The sequence below is a fragment of the Eubalaena glacialis genome, chromosome 3 (assembly GCF_028564815.1).
Source record: "Eubalaena glacialis isolate mEubGla1 chromosome 3, mEubGla1.1.hap2.+ XY, whole genome shotgun sequence".
NCBI lineage: Eukaryota > Metazoa > Chordata > Mammalia > Artiodactyla > Balaenidae > Eubalaena > Eubalaena glacialis.
In genome coordinates, this window is record NC_083718.1 from 86820351 (window position 1) to 86845303 (window position 24953).

The 24953-nt window shown below is 47.1% G+C and overlaps 4 non-coding genes across 4 annotated transcripts; 3 read left to right on the top strand and 1 right to left on the bottom strand.

The window, feature by feature from the left end:
• Nucleotides 1–5110: 5110 nt before the first annotated feature.
• LOC133089228 (U1 spliceosomal RNA) lies at nucleotides 5111–5274 on the top strand. The gene has a single exon (XR_009700609.1). It is a non-coding gene; the product is annotated as a U1 spliceosomal RNA (small nuclear RNA).
• A 5454-nt stretch (nucleotides 5275–10728) lies between these two features.
• Nucleotides 10729–10800, bottom strand: TRNAQ-CUG (transfer RNA glutamine (anticodon CUG)). The gene has a single exon. It is a non-coding gene; the product is annotated as a tRNA-Gln (tRNA).
• Nucleotides 10801–14948: 4148 nt separating this feature from the next.
• On the top strand, nucleotides 14949–15022 carry TRNAN-GUU (transfer RNA asparagine (anticodon GUU)). Its single transcript has one exon. It is a non-coding gene; the product is annotated as a tRNA-Asn (tRNA).
• Nucleotides 15023–22979: 7957 nt separating this feature from the next.
• TRNAV-CAC (transfer RNA valine (anticodon CAC)) lies at nucleotides 22980–23052 on the top strand. The gene has a single exon. It is a non-coding gene; the product is annotated as a tRNA-Val (tRNA).
• The last annotated feature ends 1901 nt before the right edge of the window (nucleotides 23053–24953 follow it).

Consider the following 24953-nt stretch of genomic DNA (forward strand, 5'->3'; position numbering starts at 1 on the left):
CCTTCTTTTAGATGTATTTCCCTTAGTTCTTTTCCTAGGGCCTGGGTGAACAAGTGTGGGCTGTCCCAAAACCCCTGAGGCAATACTGTGCAGGTATATTTTTGCATTTGGCCCAAGTGGGGCTTAGTCCACTTGAAGAAAAAAAGATACTGAGATGAGGGATGAACTGGGATGCAGAAGAAGGCATCCTGAGGTCAAGCACAGTAAACCATTTGGCATCTCCAGGAACCTGGACTAATATATTATAAGGATTGGCTACAAAGGGGTATAGAGGGACCATTGCATCATTTACTGCTCTAAGGTCTTGTACCATTCGATATTCCCCATTTGGCTTAATAATTGGCAGAATAGGGGTATTGCATGGAGACTGACAGGGCAGTAAGAGGCCATGTTTTAAGAATTTATGTATGAGGGGTTGCAAACCTTTTTTTGCTTCCAACTTTATGGGGTACTTACTGTCTCTTGTTAGGATAAGCGACTTCTGGCTTAAGGCTAATTTTTACAGGTTGGATGTTTATAGCCTTCCCAGGGATTCCCTTGTCCCAAACTGCAGGGTTTACTGCGTGTAGAATATGGCTGGGAATAGGCCGTTGTTCTTCCAGCTGATTTGTCTTAGTCAGAGACAAGAAAAGGGGCTGCTCGGGGCCTCCTAACCATAATATGGCTCCAAGGGAGCCCAGAAGGTCTCTCCCCAGTAGTGGGGTAGGACACTCAGGCACAACTAAAAAGCCATGTGAGATCAAACGCTGTTCAAACTGGCAAGTGAGAGACCCAGTGAAGAAATGGGTGCAAGGCTTTCTGTCAACACCAGTCATGGTACAGCTTTTGGAGGAAAGAGGCGCAGTGTGAGAGATCAGGACAGAGTAAGTGGTTCCCGTATCAATTTAAAAAACTGATTTTCTTACCTACCACGTCAAGGACCACCTAGGGCTCCCCAATGGAGATAGACATCTTGCTGGGGGGAGCCGCCAGAATTCCTGGGCCACCTCAGTCGTCCGGCATGGCCATCTCAGGAGCAGGAGCCCCCCTTCCCCTTCGGAACTGGGGATAGTCCCACTTCCAATGACCTGTTTGTTTGCAGACTGGGCACGGACCGGGGGGTTCTTTTTGACACTTTTGGGCCCAGTGGCCAGTTGACTTACATTTGAAGCATTCTCCCTTGCTAGTTTTACCTCCAGGCGGATGGTTGAACTTCCTTGGCCCCCTTGGGTTGTCCTGAGGTTGCGAGGCATGGCTGACAGCTATGGCCATCAGTTTGGCTTGAGCCCTGGCCTGCCTGTTTTCACATCAGGTTCTCTCTTCTTCCTCAGCTTGATCGTGACTATTAAATACCCCAAAGGCCACCCCTAGGAGTTGGGGAATCGTGATTTGTGGGCCTAATTGTAATTTTTGGAGTTTCCACCTAATATCTGCGGCAGACTGGCTGATAAGATGTTGTCCCAGCAGGGATTGACCCTCAGGCGTGGATGGATCAGCATTAGTAAACTTTCTAAAAGCCTCCAGGAGCCGTCCCTGAAAGAGGGCTGGATTTTCTTTTTCTTCTTGGGTCATTCCTTTAACCTTTTCATAGTTAACTGGCTTTTTGATACACTTTCTCATCCCTTCTAATACACACTGTATCATGTGTTTCCTGGCTTCTGTTCCCTCCCGGGAATTATAACTTCAACAAGCCTTCTGATTTGGGACTGTGTCTCCACCCATAACAAAATGTTCCGGCTGGTCCCTGGCAAGCTGGTCAGTGTGCCCCTGTGCTGCTGCCCAAATTCTGATTTTCCTCACGGGCACAGAAAGTTGATAGGACTGTTTGGACATCCTTCCAAGTTAAATCAAAGGCCATAGTTAGGGCCTGAAACCCTTCAACAAACTTACTAGGGTGTTCAGAAAATCGGCCCAGTCTCTGTTTGCATTGGGCTAAATCGGTTAAAGAGAAGGGCACATGTACTCGGATTGTCCCTTTGCCATTTGCCACTTCCCTAAGAGGGCATCCTTTTCCCGATCCTGGGTGATAGGAAGTTCCACTATGAGTTACTCTGGAGGGACTAGTCTCTCCCTCCTGGGGTAACAGCGGGTATAAAGGGACATAGGAAGGTGGAGTTTGGGATTGGTCAGAAGGATCTGGAGAAGTAGGTGCCTCCAGAGAAGCAGGTGGCTCTGGAGAAGCAGGGGAAACTTGGCTCCCTGCGCGGCCCCCACCCCCGAGAACTGGGGAAGCTAAGAAGGGGATCATCTAAAATGTCAGGAGTGCTTTCTGATTCCCCAGGCTTTTGATTACAGGAGCCACATAGAGCAGGCTTTTGGTAAAGGACCATGAAGGCTTGGATATATGGAATCTCAGTCCATTTTCCCATCTTGCGACAGTAAAGATCCAATTGCAAGATGGTATTGTAATTTAGAGACCAATTTTCAGGCCATTTAACTCCACCCCCCCCCCCAACTTATATAAAGGCCAGGCCGTGTTACGGTAGAGTTTAAGTTTTTTCCTTTTCAGCCCATCTATTTAAAAATTTTCCAATTTTTAAGGATACATTCCAGAGGTATTTCTTCTGGCTTAGAAGAGGACCCTCCCATGCTTAGTAACCTGCAACCGAGAGCGCTCCTAGAAATGAAGTCTGGCGTCCCAGAGACATTTTACCAGGAGGCTTCTGTTGGAAGGGGGTCGGAGTGTCCTCTGAATACACTTCTTACCTAATGGGATTTTGAGCATTCTCTACTCTCCCATCAATTCCTAACCAGATGTCTCAGGTCGACCCAGTCCCTTGCACGAGGGGTCCCCGATAGGGGACGTTTGAACCAGTGCCAGTGCATTGCCAGGACTCTCCTTGAGGAGGATCTGTTGTCTATAAAGCTTATGTCCTATAACAAGTTTCCCTATGTTGGGGTGTATTCCTTGAGGTTGAGCATCTATAAAGCCTAAGATGTGGGCTGCTTGGAAGTGGCCAGCCCAATAGGTAGTCTGTAAAGGTATGGGCTGCCAAGGCCTGGAGTGAAGAGGGTCCTAGAAGTACAAAAAGGAACTCCTAGAGGAATTGGAGTTGGGAGCAACGGAAAATGTCACGGAGGGGTCAGGACCTGAAGGCCTAGAGGTGGGAGTATTCCCACAGGGGATTTTTTGGACATAGAGTAAGGTGAGAGACTAGACAGCAAAAGAACCCCAAACCCTTTCCCCTATCTGTATGGCAGCTGCAATAAGATTGGGGAGAGCCTGATGATTCCAGCTGACACAGGCAACAGCGAGTTTGGACAATGTTTCCCATGTAATTTAACATATCAAATGAACCCAGTTAGTTTAGGATCTCTGGGATGTTCCAGGTGCCCTTTGAAGCACCCCAAAGTTAGCTGGAGGTCAAAAGAACTTTAGTTAGAATTTGATACTTGGGAAGTCTGTCAAAAATCTCAAAAAGTTTTAAAACACCTGGTCAGACAGAATCAATTGTAGGTTGCTATGATACAATTATTCCTTGAGCTAAGGTGAAAAAAAGATTTCAAAAATAAATACAGATCTGGGACTTCCCTGGTGGTCCAGTGGTAAAGAATCCTCCTTCCAATGCAGGGGATGTGGGTTTGATGCCTGGTTGGGGATCCAACATGCCGTGGGGCAACTAAGCCTGCACACCACAACTACTGAGCTCGTGCGCCTCAGTGAAAGAGCTCATGTGCCACAAACTACAGAGCCCACGCGCTCTGGAGCCCGTGCGCCACAACTACAGAGCCCATGCGCCACAACTACGGAGCCCACGTGCTGCAACTACTGAAGCCCGCAAACCGAGAGCCCTTGCCACCATAATCATAAGTCCGCGCACCGCAATGAAGAGTAGCCCCTGCTGTCCACAACTAGAGAAAGCCCGCATGCAACAACAAAGACCCAACGCAGCCAAAAATAAATAAAATTTTTTAAAAAAAGAAAGAAAGGCTATTAAATAGTCTCTCCAAATTTTGGTAACTTGAAACTAACTTATATGATACTGATAGGGACAGAGTAAAGGGACAAAGTAGGTAATTAAATAGTTAATCCCACTAGGGGTTTGTAGGTATAGAAAAAAGTATGGGAGACCCCCGAAAGTTAATGATCACTCAAGAAAGCAGGTTTGCTTAACCACAAAGCCAAGCAGGCCTGCTTAGCAACAAAACCATGCAACAGAGCATGAGATATGCCCCAAAACAATAAAATAATGGTGGCACGAGAGCCACATCCTGCCCAGTGATCTCAGTAAGTTAATGACCCCTAGGCCATGCTCTCCGCACACATAAAAAACAATAATTTATGGAAAGGTGACATTTCAAAGTGAAAGACTCTCATTTTACTGAGACCTAAAATAATTAATAAATGAACATGTGTTAAAGAACGTATTTGACTCCAAAGTCAGAGGGTAGCAGATAGGTGTTAAAATCTGTTCAAGGACAGAGTCAAAACAACACCTGAAGACGGGGAATAAAATGAATGAAATTTCCGATGAACGAAATTGAACGTTCAAGAATGGAATAGAGTTCACCGCCAGTCATAATGGTTAATGCGTTTTACTAGACATACACACAATAGTACATCACAAAGACAACTGGATTTGAAAGGAACCGGTTTCCCCTGGACGCCTAAATGTTCTCTATTCCACGCATTGAAAGCCGTTACAGTTCAAAAAAGGTGCTCAGGCTTCAGCAGGCCGCCAGACAGGTGCTCGGCAGGACAGAGGTTAAGCAGCCAGCCACGCGCGCACGGCCCCAACGGGCGGGGGCGGGTGGGAGAAGAGCGAGCGGTGGACGTCACTTCCCCCAGAGGGCGCCCGCCCTCTGGTAGGCTCGGCTGGACGGCGTGGGAGGAGGGAGGCGCGGAGTAGGGCGGGGCGTGGGCTGGAGGGGAGCGGTAATTCCCGTCGGCTTGACGGATGGGGCGTGTCGTATGTAGATATCCAGCGCAGGGGCTGCTGGTTCGTGATCTGGTGGTGAAAGACGACATGATCTCCCGTGGTGTGGGAGCGAATCGAGGGCTGTTGGTTGCAAGTGCATGGACGAGCTGTGTGGAAGGGGCAGGAAGGCTCGGGGCTGCGGGGAGGAAAGTGACCGTGTGTGTACAGTAGAAGGCGTATGAGGCTGTGGGAGGGGCGAAAGCAGTGAACTCATACTTACCTGGCAGGGGAGATACCATGATCACGAAGGTGGTTTTCCCAGGGCGAGGCTTATCCATTGCACTCCGGATGTGCTGACCCCTGCGATTTCCCCAAATGTGGGAAACTCGACTGCATAATTTGTGGTAGTGGGGGACTGCGTTCGCGCTTTCCCCTGATGTTTTTTGAAGTGTAAGAGTAGATTGGTGGGGGTTGCTGTGGGGTTCCTTTTCATTTTGTTTCTCGTGAGTTTTGGAAAGCAGTGTGCTCAGATTGTTTGTTGGCGGTTGCATCGTGGTGTCCCACCACCGAGAAATTTAGTGTGAGAACAGCGAAAACAGTCATGTAGTTATAATAACCGCAAGTTGCTCAGGTCGCGAGAAACGCGGTTGCTGACGCGGTTTTTGCGGTGGTGGCGTTGCGCGTAGCGTAGCTGAGGACCCAGCGTTCCTGTGCTGAGCAGAGCGACGCTTGCGCGCAATGCCTGTGTGAGACAGTGCTGTGATTGCTGAGTGCCGAGAGGTGGAGCTGTAGTACTCTCGGTTGTGTTCCGCGGCGTTGTTTTCTGTGCTGTGCGTAACGTTTCCCGTATGTAAACCACGCAGATTGCAACTGTGGACGGAGCTCAGGTCTCAGCGATCTTTGCAGAAACGTACCCGAAGAAAGAAGCAAGGCACCGCGTGATAACTAATTTTATCTGCTTGTGCGGTGAGGGACTGGAAACATACCTTTCTTACCCAGTTCCGCGTTTCATGCCTTTTCAGCCTGGACTTTGCTTCTGGCGTGATCACCTGCTTGGCTTGTAATCGTTGTTGCAGATTTTACTGTGTAACCGTCGTACTCATTCTTTTCTTCCACCCCAAGCGCTCTGTTTCTATTTCTCGATCCCTTTTCGTTTTTTTCTCTCCGCCTTTCCTGTCAGGCCTTGTCTTATTACTTACCTTCATAAACCAGAAACACCAGCTCTCTTTCAGCCTGCAGTTTGCGCCAGACCTGCCTCACTAGTAGCCTGGCAAGTTACGAAGTTTCCTTCACAACCGTTTTTGTTTCGTTAAATGGCCGCCGGAGTTGTACATAACATTTCTTTCTTCAGTCACAAGTAGTTTCAGCTTTTTTCCTATGGAACTACAGTTTAGAAGAAAACCCCAGGCTCAGCGGTGGCAGTTGTGGGCTTTTCGCAAACCCTTTTCCCCGGGTGTGGTGTTCCCTTGTCCCACTGTCACTTCTGATCCACGAAGTCCTGGCAAATAGAAAGTGCTGGCCCAAACAGGAAAGTTAGGACCATGGAAGGAAGGACTGTCGCTGCCTCGTGGCTACCTCGCGACGGCACTCATAGATCCGCTCAGGTCCAGAAGCCTCGGCGACCCGGAGGGGTGAGGGGTGAGGGGTGAGGGGTGAGGGGTGAGGGGTGAGGGGTGAGGGGTGAGGGGTGAGGGGTGGATACTTAAGGGTAGGTCCAAAGAAAGCTAACTAAAAAGCAGACGGTGCAGATCGAGTATAGATCATTGGAAGTAAAAGTAAAAAATAAAAGTGCTCTTCTCCCCAGCCGCGGGAGTTTTCCCTGTTACGGATGAGAAAACGGGTTTTGAGTTTTTAACAGATTTCCTTAGTCTCAAGGTTGTCCACGATATTATGCTCTGGATCCCTGATCGAGGAGTTTCTGACCAAAAGAAGCCGAACAATACCGTGACTAGGAACTGCTTGGATATTGGTTTCCAGGCCTATCAGACATACCGAGGTTATTACGAGGACATTGGGTTGCGTCTGGGGTTAAGAGCCCAACCTCGGGGGAGGGGGGAGGGGGGAGGGGGGAGGGGGGAGGCGGGAGGCGGGAGGCGGGAGGCGGGAGGCGGGAGGGGCTCCTTTTCAGTCCTGGTGCCTTCTGTTTGAGCTTGGGCCAACTCCAATTTGCTAGGCCAATTTTGCAAGTGTCATATGAAAATAATATTTAGTACTTCGTGAACTTGTGTAGGTTAAATGAGATAACCTAATAATACGCCTAGCATAGTGTGTGGCTTATATTAAGTATGTCCTGACAGGAAGCAAAGATAAGCTTGTACTTCAGGCTTTTGTAACATTTGAATAAATTTTGTATTTGCGGATGTGACATCCATTCACAGAATAAATTCGTATTAAAGAAGAAAAGATTTTATATGGAATTTATGAAACATATAAACGGGACTTGTTTATAGCAGCTTTGTTCATAATAGTCCCCAAATTGGAAACAATGCAAAATGTCCGTCACGAGGTGAACGGATATAATTGTGATATATGCATTCAAAGGAATACTACTCTTGGATAAAATGAAACAAATTCCTGATACATGGCCACAATACGCATTACTCTCGAAAACATCATGCTGAGTGATGAAAAGAGTACATAGTCTGTGGTTCCATTTATGTGAATTTCTAGAACAGGCAAAACTGATCCATAGTGACAGGAACTAGATCACTGATTACCTGGGACAGGAAGTGGTAGGGGGATGCACGGCAGAGGACAGTTTGGAGTACTGGAAATGTTCCTTCTTCTTGAACAGGGTAGTGGTTACATTCATTTGTCAAAAGTCATCAAACTTGAAATGGATGCATTGTATTATTTTCAAATTACAACTCAAGAAATTTGATTTTAAAAAGTAATAAGAATCATTCCAAATTTTAATGTCTTAATTAAATTATTATCATTATTATTAGCCTTAGAGGGTTCTTTTAGAAAAGTCTCTCTCTTGTGGTAAACAATTTGATTGAAAGTTCAACAATTTCTTCATTTTTGTTTTTGTATCTTTTTCTTCCGTTAACTTTATGCACTATTAAATTGAATACTTTAAAATAAAAATAGAATCTATAAGAGCTCAATTTTATAAAAGCAAATTTATATATATATTGATATACCAAAATGACTCCATCAATATTTACCTACCTTAACAGACGTTAGTTTTGAATTTAAGATGCTTCAAATTTTTACATATTTGCATTTTCTGCATCATTTGAATTTTACATAATAAGCATATATAATTTTTGCAAAAATTAGAATAACTTAAAAATAGATTTGAAGAAAAATACGTAAAGATGTTAACAGTAGTTAATTCCAGGAGGTGGGACTATGGATGGCTGCTTATTTTCTTCTTTATATATATTTAACATTTTTAAATTTAAAGAAAATGAATGACCTGGAAGTGAAAGAACAGAATAGCTATGGAAGAGGTATGGGGTAGGTGAGAGGAAAAGATAAAGGGAAGGAAAAACCTAGCTCTGGCAGGAATTGTGTTTAAGTTGGAGGTGTGCGGGGAGCAGCTGTTGGGATAAGAAGGATGTTTGGGAGGCAGGTGGACCATGAGGATATTTAGGACAGTTTTATGCCCGTTACGTGACTCCTCCTTGGTGTTTTTTTCAAAAGAAATATACAGACTTAAATTTCTTGTCAAGCATCTTTACCATTTGTGTTCCTCTTTGATTGGGAGCATATCTTGTGGAGCCAGGCGGGCTTCCGTTCAAATTCCTGCTTTCAAATCCCACTCACTGACTGAGCGACGAGACAAGTTACTTAACCTTTCCATGCCTCAGTTTTCTCATATGGGAAGTGAGGATGATGATATGATATAGGCCTGTTGAAAGGATTAAATGAGTAAACCCATGTAAAACTTGTAGACTATGCCTGGGCACATGGCACTAACATGTAATCACTGAGTGTAAGCGCTTGTGTTTTGGGCACAGCACTGCATAAAGACTGGGTGGGATTTTATTTAAGTTACTGATACTTTTCAGTGGCTGTGGACCCTCCTAGAGAGAGTAAAGCAATCCTCTCTGACCAGCAGTAACCTCCTGGCCTGGGAGGATCCGCAAGTATATTAGCTCACGTGATCAGCTCATCAAAAGGGGAATAATGGTCCAATTCCTTGCTTCAAGAAGGCCCCAATTTTTTAAAAAAAGAAAAATTATGATTTTACAGTGGAAAACATTTCTACACATGACACAAGACCCAGAATTTTAAAAGTGATACATATGACTACATAAAAATTTATATTCAAAATACAAGCAATGAACTTTAAAAATATCACACATGTGATACAAAGTTACATATGCCCCAAAACTTGTTATGGGAAACAGTAGTCCCCTGATCCCATCCCACATTTCTTTTTGCCAGGGATAACCACTTTCTACTCACACAACCAACTGTTTGGCTATTTATCTCCTTATCTCTAAATAAATATTGAGACTCTGATTTTCCAGTTTCCCACCCCAGGCCCTGCAGACCGGCCTGCAGAGGGAAGAGTGGAGTTTGTGTGTTTCCCTACCCGCCAGTCGTCTCCAAGGCAGCCGCCAGGACTTCCACTCGCTTGCAAACCAACACAGCCCACCTCACCCCTCCAAACCCAACCGGCAAAGGGAACTTTGCAAGAACAAATGCCAGGCAAGCAGCTTGGCGATTTGGGGTGGAACCGGGTTCTCGGGCAGGTCGGTAAAGGGTGGGAGCGCTCCAGAGTGAGGCGCCGTGGTCGCCCAAACCCAGCGACTGCCCCCGCTGCAGTGCTCGCCCAGCTCCTCTCCCTTCCAGCCCCTTTCTCCCTTCTGTGTCATTCTCTCCTCTTTCCTGCTCTTTCCCGTCCTCGGATCTTTTCGCCGGCCTCACACCTTTCTCGTCACGTCCTCCAAAGACAGCTGTGTCAGTCGGTCCTTCGTAACCTCTGAAAGTTCCAAAATCTAAAACTCAGAGAGATGCTCCTTAGCACCTGGAAGAGGACATTTTAATTAGCTGTTCAAGTCCACCACAATCCTCATCCATACGTTTCTACCGAGCAGTAGAGGACAGAAGTGTTTCCATCCGGTCACGTCCTGGGGCGTCTTCTCGGTGGAGCAGAGTCGCGGCAGGACGAAGGGGCGCCCGCCGGTCCCGGAGTCGGAGCGGCTCCGGCTCGTCTCCCCTTCGGCCCCGGAGGAGCCGGGCCGGGCGGCCGTGGGTCAGGGACTTGGGGTCTCCTCAGACGCCGGAATCCGCGGCCGGGGCTCCCCTCTCTGGCTGAGCTTGGGACGAAAGGACGAGGTTTCCTGGAGTGAAGGTTCAAATCTTAGCCTAACAGCGGCTTTTCGTGTCCAACGGAGACTTAGGAGCGAGAAATTCTGAATAAAATCATAATAAACTGGGATAGGATCCATTAATATTCGGAATAATAGGGCACCTGAATACAATACAGTACTTCCCATCCAGGTCTGGAACCCTCGACCCGAAAGCTAAGACACTGTCACCCTGGCTGCTCAGCGACGTCACAGCCCCGCCCCGCGACCATGTACTCACAGGGACAACCGCGCAGTTAGTTACAAGACTTGCGGGGCGGAGCCCCCTCGCGGGGCAGGACTCAGTGGGCGCAGCCTCTGCCTTTCGCCCCCGAGACTCAGGGTGACCCGACGAGGGGGCGGCACTGGCTCGGTCGCTGCGCCCCTGGGCGGCGGGGCCGGGGCCTCCGATGGCCCGCGACGGGCAGAGTCGCCAGGGTCGAGCGGGGACGCCGCGGGCTCGTCCCCCCGCCTGCCCGCCACGTCCGCGTGGAGCGCGCGGACCGCGCCTCTCGGGGACGCGGGAGCGGGAAAGCACGTCCCATCTGAGGAGTAAAAAATCCCCTTCTTCTAACTAAACAGGAAGGTCCCACCGAGATTTGAACTCGGATCGCTGGATTCAGAGTCCAGAGTGCTCACCATTACACCATGGAACCTCCTCGATAGGTGCTTACTCTATGTCGCCGAAGATGGGTAAGTACTTATTTAGCCTCCATGCATCCCAGCGATAATGCCAAGGCATTTCTTCTCCGGTCCCGACAAGACTTGAATACGGTTGACCCGCGTGGGTGGTCATCCGTCTTGCTTTCTCTCTGCTCCTCTCCTTTGGTTGACTTCTCTCAGTTCACTTGCACCTCAGAAAATGAGGTAAAATCCACTTTGGGCTTCGGGCCAGGGAAGAGCCCCTGAAAGTCTCCATCATAAACCACATATTCTGCCTCAGTTTGCCAGAGTGTCCCATCCTGAGGTAAAATTTCTGCAAATAATAGTGTTACTTTCCTTTTCTTTGCCTTCACACTTTTCCCATTGCCCAGAGAGGGCAGACGATTGTCAGGGCAGGACTTGGGACTTCCTGGGTCCCTTGGCTACACAGCACCGATGACACTCCAAAGCTGCCACCACCTCCTATGTGTAATATATAAAGTGTGTCAGCAGTGGAGTGGGAATGGGAGGCAAGAGACCTCTCTGCAACGGTCCAGCCACCGCAGGGGGTCTTCCAGGTCCCGACGGAGAGGGCAAGGGACTGAATAGCACCTCGAGTATGGGGTCAGAAGGACCAAGACAACTGATGGTTGCTAGGCACGTTATTTAGAATTTACTGAATCTTACATAGACAGAAGAGGAACTCATTATTAGACAATAATCCCATGGAATTGCTTATCGTCTCAGTTCAGTCACTACCACTGACGTCAACACGTTTACAACAACTATCCTTGAACATTATCTTCCCTTAACCAGGCTCACACACAGCCCCCAGCCATAAGGAACAACCAGGACTCTCAGTTCCCTGAGGTCTCCTGGCTTGAGATAGCTTTGCTAATCTCTTTTACATTCCTCAGGCCTGGGGAAAAGAGTGCATTCCAAGGTAAGGGCTTTGCTTTTTGTGAGAGACATACTGTCTCCTCCAGGAGTTACCTCCGGCTAAGACTGCATGCTTCCCACACCTCTCCTTTTCTTCTTCATACACTTCTGATGAAGGGGGGCTAAGTTCTTCTTACAACCAATGTAGATTTGTTAGATTTACAGTGCAAGTAAAAATTAACGTTTACACCAAACACTGAGACAAACCAGGCCATGCTCACCTGGGGTGACTCAAAGTCAACGACATGCCGTGGAGACCACAAGGCAGGGCTCTGACACTTCGGCAGTCACAGACTCTTTCCTCAGAGCTTGGTCAAGTCAGTTTCATTCCAATTTCTTTATATGTCATGACCCAGAAATTGCACGGCTTAAAAAAAGTGTACACGTATCCAGGTACCCAAGAGCACTCATTGCTGGGTCATAGAGCATGTGTATCCAAGTTGTCTGACAGTGTATACAGTATTTATGTACACAAAATACCACCACACTAAATATTTACATGTGTAATAGGTATAAATCCACATTATGTCTCAAAATAATAATCTGCGTTATTTCATTTCCCCTTTACTTCTTCATTTTCTCCCAAAGCCATTTCTTCCCTTATCCAATACACAGAACAGAAAAATTCGCATTCAAACATAAAAGCTGTCGGCCAATAAACAGAGTCAGAAAGATGCCCAGTGTTGCTGAGAGACGTCCCAGGGACTGGACAAGAGTTGACTCAAGGGAGAAGGAGGCCCTTGTTACCAGGAGGAAGTTCACAGCACCGGGCTGAGGAGACGATGAAACTTCCTTCCGGAAAATCAAGAAGTTGAGCGGCAACAAACAACACGAAGCGCTCCTCCAGGAGAACTTCAAGATCAGTCAAGGTTTATGAGTGCAAGGACCAGAAGGGGACTCTGGCTGATACAGGAAGAAAAGAAATCCGTGGAAAGGACGTTGAGGGATCACAGAATGGCCGGGAGACCCGGAGAGCCGGGCTCTGACAAGGGGCAGAGAAATCCAATGAGGTTAGAACCGCGACGGGTGGAGGGGCGGTCTTTGAGGGACCAAAGCGTGCGTGTTGGGACTGAGAGCCCAAGGTGAGAGGTGGGGATGTGGTGATGGTGGGAGCTGCCGTGTGTCGGGGGCCAGTGAGCAGAACTACCCTGGGAAGGTAACTCTTCTTCCTCCTCCACCTCCTCCCGCTCCTCCAAGGCCTCTCCCCTCTCCCTCCCCCTCGCCCGCTCCCCCCTCCCTTTCTATTGCTCTCCCTCGCTCTCCTCTCCCCTCGTTCCTCGCTCGCTTTCTCCTCACCCCCTTGCGCCGCCCCTTCACCTTCCGATCCGTCCTCCTTCTTCTGTCGCTAGCGCTCCTCCTTCCTTGGCGCGTAAAGAATGCCACCAGACGTCGCACGGTCTGGGAGGTTTCCACAGTCTGCGAGGAAGATGTGGGAATATTTTCCACCATCGCGAGAAGCACGAATGCCTTTCTCTCTGGTCAGGACTCTTTGCGGGTCTTTGGGAGACTGAGTGAGGCGGCGCTCAAGTTGCTCTCGGCGAGGCGACGCAAGAGCGACCATCACCAGACCCCTGCCCTGGTGGAGCTCCCTTGAGGGACGCAGGAAACCGAAGAAGGACGCGGAGGACCCCACCGGCCCCAGAGGCCTCTCCAAAGGGTGGGCAAACGCTCATTTTCTCACCGCCGCAGGTTCTTCCCGTTTCCTCCAGCCCGCGCGTCGGTCCCGGTCCCGCAAGCAGAGAACTGGCGATGAAGGGCGGGCCGGCGACAGCGGAGCAAACCGGAAGAGCAATCACAGGAGCCCATGCTTTGATTCCGTTTACAGAAATTTCTAGAAGAAGCAAACTAATTTAAGGTGAAATAAATAAGGGTAGGGGTTGTCAAAAGAGTCAGAGGATCATGACCATAGTATTTATGATTTCACTGCTGGTAACGTTATTGACCCAGCAGTTACTAAACCCAGGCAACAACGGAATGAAGTAGAATGCTCTCATTGGTCCCATTTTACAGAAGAAAGAAGGGAGGCACAGAAACTTTATTTGTTCAAGGCCACGCAAGGGCAGAACCATTTTTACAACCCAGAGCTTGTGCGCCCGAGAGCACAGATGAGTTGGGTCTTTCTTCTCAGATGTGGGTATATCAGGATTTCTCAGCTGGAGGGGTGGGAAGAAGAGCAAGAAGGAGAGAGAGGGCAAGAGAGGGAGCGAGGGAGGGGTGGAAGCACAAATTCGTTTATTCTTCCCCTCCCCTCCCCTTCCTCCCTCCTTCCCTCCCTGTCCTCTTGCCTCCCGCTTTCTCTCCGACGCCAGCTCTTTCCCTCCTTCCCCACTCTCTAACAGGACAGAAACAAGGCTCATCTCTCTGGGATCCCCGCACCAGCCTCGTGGGAGATCTCAATGCCCACGTCCCCAAACCCGCCTTCCCCCGTCTTTTTTCGCTTCCCGCCGGTTCCCCGCTCCCAGGATCGACCCCACAGAACGCAGCCTGCTCAGCTGGGCGCGGGGAGCTGCACCGCGCAGACGGGGACCTGTAGGCCTTTCCGTTGCCCGCCACACGGGATGCTGCGAAATCAAATAACCAGAATAAAGGCTTTTAGAAAAGAAATGTTCACTTCGAAAACGTTTCCTTATTTCCATTCTCAGGGGTCTTCATGGGACCAAGGGCTAAAGACGACAGTGTATTCATCCAAGTGCTAAGAGCGTCCTGGTGAGTGCCAGACCCTGTTCTGGGCGTGGGGACGCAGGGGCGACCATCACGGCGACCGCTGCCGTTGTGGAAATCGCGTGATGGACACGGGAAACCAAAGCACCACACCGGCCCCCGGAGGCCTCTCGGAAGGGTGGGCAAACTCTCATTCAATGGGTGTCGGCGAGGGAACCGGAAGAGCCGTCATGGATGCCCACCGGGTGTTCAGCTATCCTTGGACCCCATTGGGTTCAGGCCCGGAGGGTCCCGGCCCGGGCTCCGGGTGTCTCCGGGGGCGCTGGCATCTGAGGCGGGTAAGGGGCAAGGCGGGGTCAGGCCATTCTGCTGCCCTTTTGGTTTCGGATAAGGCACCTAAGGCACCAGTTTCAAACAGGATAAAGAACATCATTCATCGCTCTAAATGGTCCGTTTTTCCGAGGCTTTGGAACTGGCACCGTTCTCCTGCGGGGCAGGCGGCACACCCTGGGAATTAGTAAGTGTCTCCTGCAAAGAGAGCCCAGAAAAGCCGCGTGCTGTTGTCTCTGTGGCGCAATCGGTTAGCGCGTTCGGCTGTTAACCGAAAGGTTGGTGGTTCGAGCCCACCCAGGGACGGTGGGAGAGTTTTGTTCGACTTTCGTTTTTTTTTCAGAACCCATTCAGGGTTTTCCGTGCTGAATACCATTCCAGGTGTTCCATGCTGATTATTACCTGTACATCGGCTCACACAAACTTTACCGAACTGCATTCGGGGTCCTATCCACCTCACGACTGCTGCCAGTCTTGGGCCACCCCGCCTTCCCAGCTCTATTGTCTATCGTCTCTACTGGACTCCATACTCGCCTAACTCACGACCTTCTGAAAGAGACCGAGGAATCCACAGTCTGGTGGGATAAAGTCTTTATTCTGCCAAAGTCTATAGACTTGAACAAGAAAGTTGTTTTTTATGTGCCTCAAATTTTTCATCTGTGAACGTTAGTACTTGTTCTGTGAATGATGTTATCAGTGAGCTCATCATCATAATTCTCCTCTGCATTGTTTCTGACAAAGGCATTTCTTCCATGGTTCTTTATTATTTGGTTTCATGGCTTCACGATGACGAATATGCTGCAACCATCATTATTGTACACACACCTCTGACCACTCGTGCAGGTGTTTCCATAGCGTAGAGAACTGCAAGTGCAAGTGCTACCTTTAGTGTTTCTATGCTTCTAATGTTGGTAAATCCTGCAAATTTGCCCTCCACAGAAGTGGGACTGAATCATATTCCATTTTATTTTCCAGTCTTTCAATGTCCCTTTCTTCATTTACTTGCCAACACAGCAATCTTTCTATACATCTCTCTTTGATAGTCTAACTAATAAAGGGAGCAGTGCCCTCCCGACATAACTAAGGGGAAGGACAACAGAGGGACGTTGTGGGCATTACACAGAGATATTCTATTGCATATGTTCGAAAGCTAAACATTCAATATTTTTAAAGTCCCCCAATAACTGTAATGGTTTTCTCTGCTGACCTAGTCAACAGGGTCCAGAGAAGACTGCCCAGAGTGACCTCTTTGACAACGTCCTGCCAAGCAACATATCCAAAGAGAAGAATCTCGCTGATCCCAGAGGTTTTTTTCCTTCTCCCCTTTCCTCTTCTATTTATAAGTTTTGGTTATACTTTTAATTTGATGAAAACAATCTAATGCCTGTCCTCCCTCCTATAAAATGGGGAATTCGCATGGGAATAAGTGTCTCTATATTATTCCTTGACACTTTTTTGTTTGTTTCTTTGTCTGTCTGTTTTGTGGCTGTGACTATAAACATTAGCCCATCTAAGACACCTCGTGGGAGCCAACAGAATCCTGCCCAGCACAGGTTCCTGCTTCAGACCTGGACCCTTAGAGCTATTGGCTCATGTTTGCTCTGTTCTGTTCAGTCTCATGTGAGATTGAACCGTGTGGTTCTCTTTCATACCGTGTGCTTACTGGACAGGTATTTTCTCTCTCTCTCTCTCTCCCTCTCATTTGTGCATCACTAATTTCTCCTCTCAGTGCGGGATTCTGGTTTTAATTTTAGGGAGTGAACTTCTGGGGATAATCCCTGTTGGGTGGTGGTTGACAGGGACCCATTCCCAGTTAGGTAGAAGATGACAGCTAATCCAGACCATGAGTCTTTTTTGTCTGATGCTTGTCCTGAGGATGCTGGTATTTCCTGGTATGTGACACCGCAGCAGTGAGAAGCTGTCCACCTCTTGTCTTTCCACTATTTGCTAAAAACCACGTGGGCCCAGGCAATCCTTGTCAATAACTGCAAAAGTGTAATACCTACAATAAGGACGATCTTAATATGCAATGGTTCCCTCATAAGGAACTCAACATTAATAAGGGGGATTATACAGGAAGAATATTGAATTTTTAGCACGGAATAGGCAGCTTTCTTTCATTGGTATACTCAAGTTTCTAAATAACTAAAAAAATTCAAACCAATGTCCCTTAGGGATTGCTTAAATCAGACTACAGAAAGCAGAGGAAAGACATTTATATCATTACAAACAAGCAACAAAGTCAGCAACATGAGCACTTGTGACAACCGTACAAATCAAGATTTAAACCTTCCAGAACTGTAAGCCAGTTCGGTCCTTAATAAAAATGGATGAGGAGCAATGACTTCATGCACAGATACATACCCTGGAGACTCAAAAGCATAGGACAATGACTTCATGCACAGATACATACCCTGGAGACTCAAAAGCGTATCACTTTCAGCAATGAGGGTCCTCCAAAGACCTAAACGTTGCTTAATTATTTCACTTTGTTTCCCTCACTGGCAAGTGTTATTAATACATATCATTGCCTCTGCTTTCACTTTAAATAATGCCCACCCGTTTGATGGCTTCTTTTCCCTTTTAAATCTATTTTTTCAGAAAGAAATCAATGTATTCTCTCTTCCTCTGGAGAGAATGGACAAATTAGGTCACTAACAATTTAAAGGAGTCACTTCCCCAGTTAACTTCAGGAAAGTAATAATAACTTGTATAAATCTAAAATAAGAAGATTAAGAATTTCTGGGAAAATTGCTTTACTACTTATGCTTTCAATGTGGTATCTATATAAGGAAAAATTTTGTTGTTCAATTCGCGACAAGGAAAAATAACAGATTTAGCTATAGATTAAATTAATGGTCTTGATTACTTGGAACAACAACGACAAACAAGAAAGGATATTGATAACAAAGATGAATCTTAATACTTTTAAGAAATTTAAATAATTTATACATTGGATATATAATGGCATTTAAAATGTTTCTGTCATGTTGTGTTTTTTTTTTTTTTTGAGGTGACTCAGTAAAATTAGATTGGCTTAATAATTTTGCTCTAAAAATGACTGAATATATATATATATATATATATTTTTCAGATTACCTTGTAATATAGAAAATAATGATGGTATAGCATTCTAGTATATAAGTCTTGGCTTAATTATGGCTTGAAAATCTGAGTTAAGTTGGACTTCCTAAATTTCCTATACTGGTTGTACTAGTCAAATAAGCAAACATATCCAATAAGTATTTCAACTTCTAAAAATTTAAATTTATGTGTTGAAGTATATTAAATATACTTGTCAAGTACACTAAATATACTAATATCTTCAAAGAGGAATGAATACTTGTACTTCTAGAAACCAGACGACTCAATTATTCCACTTACAATTTTTGGTAAATATTTTTAGGCGTCATCTAATGTATGATTCCATATATACCAATATATGATTCCAACAGTCTCATGTTCCAATATGGGTCAGCCTAAATTACAAATTCAACACCTAGAGTTAATTTTAATCCTTTGACCAATATTAAATTGATTTAATTAACGAATCATCTTTGGTGGCCTGCAAATTCTCTCTGTCTTTGTCCTTCCCCTTTGCCCTAATTTCCTCATAGGTCGGCTGAAAACAGCGCTTTCGTTGGGGAATGCTGTTGCTTTCGGGGTTCACATATATTTCTATATTTTGTAGGTTTGTGGCTGGTGCTGTGGCTATTCTTATGTGTTCCCTTGACAAAAGTTCAGTAGAGTGGCTTGTGTTTTCACTGCTCTGACACGTCAGAATCATAACCTTCATGCTGCGCACTGCACAGCTTCTGAAACCTTCTCAAAGCGCCTCCTTGCTTCTTGTTACACATTCACTTTTTGCATGGCACTTGCTTTTCATCACAGCAAGCACCAAAATCCAGCTTGGCAAAGACATGATATCATTGAAAAGAATGTAGAATAATCTAATGTTGGCAGATTTTACTATGTAAATTACACCTCAATAAAGCTTACTTTTTTAAAAAAAAGGACAAACAAAACCAAATGTTGACAGGATGGAGAGCACTGGAAATTCTTATTCATTTCTGGAAAAGATATACAAAAGTTCCACAGGTTGGAAAAAAATTTGGCAGCATCCACTGAGGGTCATACATACACAGTTATATGCTGTGGCCCAGAAATCGTACTTTTAGCTGTGCTATACCTTTGACCTGTGCTCTCCAATATGATAGGTACAAGCCACATGTAGCTACTGAACACTTGAAAGTTGCTAGGGCCACAGGTTGTAATGATAATATTTTGACGTAATAAGTCTCCTAAAACATTCACATAGATGAAAATAGAAAATTCAAAATTCCTTGTGACAGGTTTGAAAACTAATAAAGGGAAACGTCACTCAAATGAAGTCGGGAGACCAGAAGTGGGAGCTCTCATGGGGTACCACTCAAGTTCAAAGACAGGAAGTATCGTCAATTACAAACCCAAACAGAAGAAGCATCAACAGCAAGAATCATCGATTACAGGCCCCAACAGAAAAACATATTCGTTGCATCTCCTGCAAGAATTCAGCAACTTGGCAATGAGAAACCATCATCACCCTGAACTTTCACTTTTCTCCAATGGACTTGGGTTCAAAACAACCTCCCTCAGCTTCCTCCTCTTTCTCTGTAAAGTAAGTTTCCTTCCTCTCCTTTGTTTGTGGGACTTGCCTATGGCTTTTGCTATAGCTTGCTTGTCCTGAATTGCAATTCTCCCGCTATTCCTGAATAAACCCTTTCTGCTGGAAAAAAACAAAAAACAAAAAACCCCCCAACTTTTATATATTTTTATTTTTATAAATTTTTAAAATTTATTTTGTTTATTTGTTTTTGGCTGCGTTGGGTCTTCGTTGCTGGGCGAGGGTTTTCTCTAGTTGCAGTGACTGGGGGCTACGCTTCATTGTGGTGGCTTCTCTTGTTGCGGAACATGGGCTCTAGGCGGGCAGGCGTCAGTAGTTGTGGCATGAGGGCTCAGTAGTTGTGGCTCACGGGCTCTAGAGAGTAGGCTCAGTAGTTGGGGCGCACGGGCTTAGTTGCTCCACAGCATGTGGGATCTTCCCGGAACAGGGCTCGACCCCGTGTCCCCTGCCTTGGCAGGCAGATTACTAACCAATGCGCAACCAGGGAAGCCCCCAAAAGTATTATTTTGAAAGTCAACACTGGCATTATTCTCTTGGAATGGGGTGCCCTAGGAAAATGTGTATGTCCACCAAAAGTCATAAAAAAATGTTCGTACCATTTCAGAATATCCTCAACTGGAAACAACTGAAATGTCCAACAGTAGAAAACTATGTCGAGTTATATTCTCACAAGGAATACACACAGAGACAAAGAACTACGTGAAAAATAGGGTTAAATTTCATAGACATAATGGTGAGTGAAAGAAGTCAGACCCATGCCCCTCCATCCCCCCAAACCCAGTGCATGCCCCGTGATTCAATTTATGTGAAAGTAACAGGCAGAGAGGTTGGGAGGGGTATGTGTGTGATTACTCTGAGCTCTTGCATGGGAAGAGTCATGAGGAAGCCTTCTGTGGTCTGTTAATTTTCCATACCTTAGTTATTCAGGTTGCTTCAGCAGTTATTCAGGTTGGTGTACACTGGTAATGGTTTGGGAACGGTACACTCTTTGTACTTTATGCATATTATGCCTCATTTTTAAAAAGTTTAATGCCACTCGGTTACTGTTAAAGTGATGTTGATACTTTTTCTTCTGCTTTGTCCTGGGCTAGGAGGGAAAGTAAGTTCAAAGTAGTTACTGTGATATGTTTGCTGTCCTCAGATTTTTGGCTTCCCTTCACTATCGGATATCTGACTACTTACTCATGTGCTGCTCACAACCATTACCTTAAGCTGACATTCCACTGTTAATACTGTGTCAAAGAGAGAATCAAGTGTTCATGACCAAATCTGCTCTTTGAAGAATAAATATGAGTCAAGGAAGGGGGTGGGGTATATGAAATTGAGAAATTCTGATGAGGAAAGTAGTTCAATTAGGCTTAACTCACAGGTGCCAAAGGGGGACACTGGCAGGTAGTACACAAAGAAAAGCCGCCACATGCATTTCACCACTGAACTCTCAAGAAGTTTTGAGCATCCACACATAGCCAAAAGCGTTTACCTGATTAGTTCGGAACTTCACTAGATTAACCCGTCCAGAGTAGCTGTTTGATGGCTTTCAGCTATCTGTTCCTCTAGGAAAGGGAAAACCCCCCTTTCTCAGGCTTTGTTTGTGTGTGCGTGTGTGTGTGTGTTTCCTCTCTTCTCTTTTCTGGCTCTTTTATAAATCCTGTCTTTGTTTAATGACAACATCCTAATAACTGTTTCCCATTTTTATTAGTAACCATGTGAGCTAACTCATTCAAAATCTCTTTACTACTTGAAGTAAGTCAGAAAGAGAAAAACAAATATCGTATATTAACGCATATCTGTGGAACCTAGAAAAATGGTTCAGATGACCCGGCTTGCAGGGCAGAAAGAGAGACACAGATGTCGAGAACAAACATATGGACCCCCAACGGGGGGAAAGCGGCAGAGGGGTTGGTGGTGGTGGGATGCGTTGGGAGATTGGGATTGACATATATACACTAATATATATAAAATAAGTATTAAGAACCTGCTGTATAAAAAAATTTTTAAAAATTCAAAAATAATCTCTTTACTACTAATGTTGAAGTATGATTTTCATATTCACATCTGTATACACTATGTTGGTAGCTTTGAAATCTATTCTTGGGTGGAGACTGCCATGGAAAGGGAGAGTTTAGGCCTTAAATGGTTGGAAGATAGGTCCTTCTTAGTCTTTAAATAGACAGTTTCCAGTTAGTATGTGTTTAACAAACTCATCGTCATTCTCTCTGCGTCTAACGTCGTTGCTTCTCCAATGGTCCTGTTTACTCTTTCTCCTCTTCTTCTTCATTTCATTAATGAGTTTGGCGAGGTTTGTAGGCCTACCTTTCAATCTTCTTTTCCTTTTGAAATCTTGGAGGTTGAACAAGGAAGGGATGCAAATCTCAGTGAAGTTTTCTCAGTTACCCGTGAGCATGGTGGCCAAGGGCAGGGGCTCTGGAGGCAAACTGCCTGGGTCTGAGTGCTGGCTCTCACTGTCACCGGGGGTGAGACCCTGGAAAGGTTAGCTCAGCTTTTCAGTGCCTCAGTGTTCTCATCTGCAACAAGGGGTGGTAAAGTCCTACACTATCTTCCAGGGTTGTTATGTGGACTTAGTAAGTTATTCCACAGTAAAGCACTGAGGAACAGTGCTGGTCACTGAGTAAAGCTCGAGAAAGCTGGTATTATCGTTATCATGAAGTCTTTTATTTCCCCTTCTAACTGTACCACTGCTGACTTTCAACATGCCCCAGAACAAATTGCGATTGTTTAAATGTTTAGCTGACCTCTTCTCCCTCATATTAGTGACCTGCATCTGGAAAATTGGTTGGTTTGGACGGTGATCTAACCGGTGATCGAAAGGCAGTGGGGGACTGGATCCAGCTTCATCAGATTCTTGGACCTTGGGCAGGCATGACGATCGTTTAGCTCATGGTAGACGATCTCTTGCACATGTTTCTACAGCAAGAGCTTTTCATAGATAGTCAGACTTACGTTAAGTATTATAAGAAAAGTGCAAGTGTGTACCAGTGACCTGTCTTTTTGGTTGTTGTTGTTTGAAGAAATCAAAGGAAGAAAAGAGAATTTACCTGGAAGTTGTAGATTTCCTCCTTCAGGTACGACGGAGTGTTTGTAGCAAGCTAGCATTCACCCTGAAAACGACTCAATCAAGTCTGGATGAAAGGAATTCTGTTTGCAGGCTTTGGAGAAATGCAGCTAGGACCCACAGGATCCGCTCCAGAGAGAGAGAAGCTCACTGGAGTGAACCTACTTCTCTACCTTTTCCCCTTAGGCCCAAAGGGCACTTGCCCGAAGCCCCGGCTCCCGCGGCTTCTGGGAGCTGAGGAGTCAGCAGCGGGGGCGACCCCTGCACTCGCGGGCACAGCCGTGGATCCGCGGACTCTGCGGTCGGTGCGGGAGCCCGAAGGCCGGCTGTGGGAGGCTCGGGGGTCCTCCCTTCGGGGCCGGCGAGGAACCCTGAAAGCAGGGCCTCTCGGAAGCCGCAGTCTCCTTGCCTGAGAGATCTCGGGGCTTCAAGGTTCATTCTTCAGTTGAAAAAGTTGGCGACTAGGATAGTGGTGGCAGGACCTACGGATTTCAGGGACGTGCCACTAAGGCGGTAGCACCCGCCGTGTTTCCGTAGTGTAGCGGTTATCACGTTCGCCTCACACGCGAAAGGTCCCCGGTTCGAAACCGGGCGGAAACAAACGTCCTTCCTTTCTGAAGTTTTTACCTTCCCATTCAAAAAACCCAAACGGGCGAAAGGCAGGGGGTGAGGCAGCGGGCGCAGCCTCAGTTTCCATCCCCAAGGTACAGGGCAGGAGTCCCCTTACTGCCTGAGAGCCTGCTCAGCACCAGGAACCCGCCCTCCTTTCTCTGCTCTGAGGCACTGCGGAGGGCAGGCCACAGCCAGCTAATCCAAGTGGGCAAAGGACCAGGCTGACTTCGGGTCATTTTTACATCCGGAAATCCCCTCACCTACTAAGCAGGCGCCTAAACCTCTTCCACATGTTCACACGAGTTATGTCTCTGAAAACCAAGGAGTTCATCCCTGTGAAGCACACTTGGCTTTCCCCCACCTCGGCACACGTACGCAACAGTTTGATTTGCGTGACGCAACAAAAGAGACCGAACCCAACTGTGCACCGGGGACCCGAGCCAAAGACACAGAAATGAACAACGTCAGGCTCCACGAATTGAGCCGGTCGCGGAGGGGAAGGAGCCCGTACCGGTGCCGTCTCCAGGAGAGCCCCCAGAGCCAGGGCAGAGATCAGGAAGTGGACGGATCCGCCCATCACCTGCTGACATCCCAGTCGGCACCTGACTCAAGGGAAAAGCGAGGTTCAGAAAGAGAGCAGGACCTTGGCTCGGCAGCACACAGCGCTGAAGCTAGAGCAGGACGGACCTTGGGTCCTGTCTCAGGGCCCAAGGCGTCGCCCAAGACTGGAGAGGTGAAGGGTGATGAGCAGCCGGGCAAGGGCTGGGAGCCTTGCACAGCTGCATTCAGCCCTGGGCTTCTGGGAAATCTCCGTTCCTGCGCTCCGGGTCTCTGAAGTTTAATCTTGACTTTTACCATTTGCATCTGGAGACGCTACGTCGGGGCTCCTCAATGGTTCCCTGGTGGTCTAGTGGCTAGGATTCGGCGCTTTCACCGCTGCGGCCCGGGTTCGATTCCCGGTCAGGGAAGCCTTTGTAAACATTTTTTTCTTTTTTTCCCCTTCAGCGTCTCCACTGGCAGGAGTCTTCCTCTTCCTGCCCCGACCAGAGCTGTGTTTTGCTTCAAGGTTCAGATGCAGAAGAGCTTCTGCACTGAGTCCCCAAATGCCGCTGAGTCCCGGCCTCAGGGTCCTTGACGTCGCGCAGGCTGGAGGACGTGAGATGTAAGGAACAGCCTGGGCTGGCCGGCTCTCGCCTCGGCTCTTTTCTCCCTGCATGGTACAAACCCGAAGTCTTATTTACCGCGTTCTCATCCCAAGAGAATCGGGGACTCGAGTTCCAAACATTCATTAAGAACCCAAACCAAAGCCCTTTGAAACATACAAGAAAGTTGCAAGAGTAATAACATCGTATATTCTGTACGTAAGTGCACAGTAAACATTTTCCCACGTTGGGTTTCTCACTCTCTCTCCGTATATAAGAATGGCGACACCACTTGAGAGCTCCTTGCAGACATCTCCACTCAAGATTGCTCCTTTCGTTTGGCGTGTCTCTCAAAGGCAGCTTCTGCGGGACTTGTCCTCCAAGACCAGGGGAAGCCTCTGTCCTCGCGAGGAGGCCCCCTTGCCCTTTCAGGAACCTGAAATCCGTTCTCTTCAGGCTGTAGAGAAGCTTCAGGAGGAGTTTTATTCAGCTCCCCCCCGCCCCCGAAGTGCAGGCCAGGCACGTTCTGTGCTAGTAGGAATCCCCCCGGACCGGCTACCCTCCGGTCTCCTTCCCGGTTGCCTTGGCGGGCAGTGGGGTCTCGGGTCAGCCTGAGCGCTGGAACCGCCTACCTCGGGAAAGGCCCTTCTGGGAAGTGCAGCTGCCCCTTGGCTGTGGCCTGGATCTCTGTGCCCTGCACGGAGCGTAAAGGGTTCTGACAGGACACAAAGGTGACGAATCCTTCCC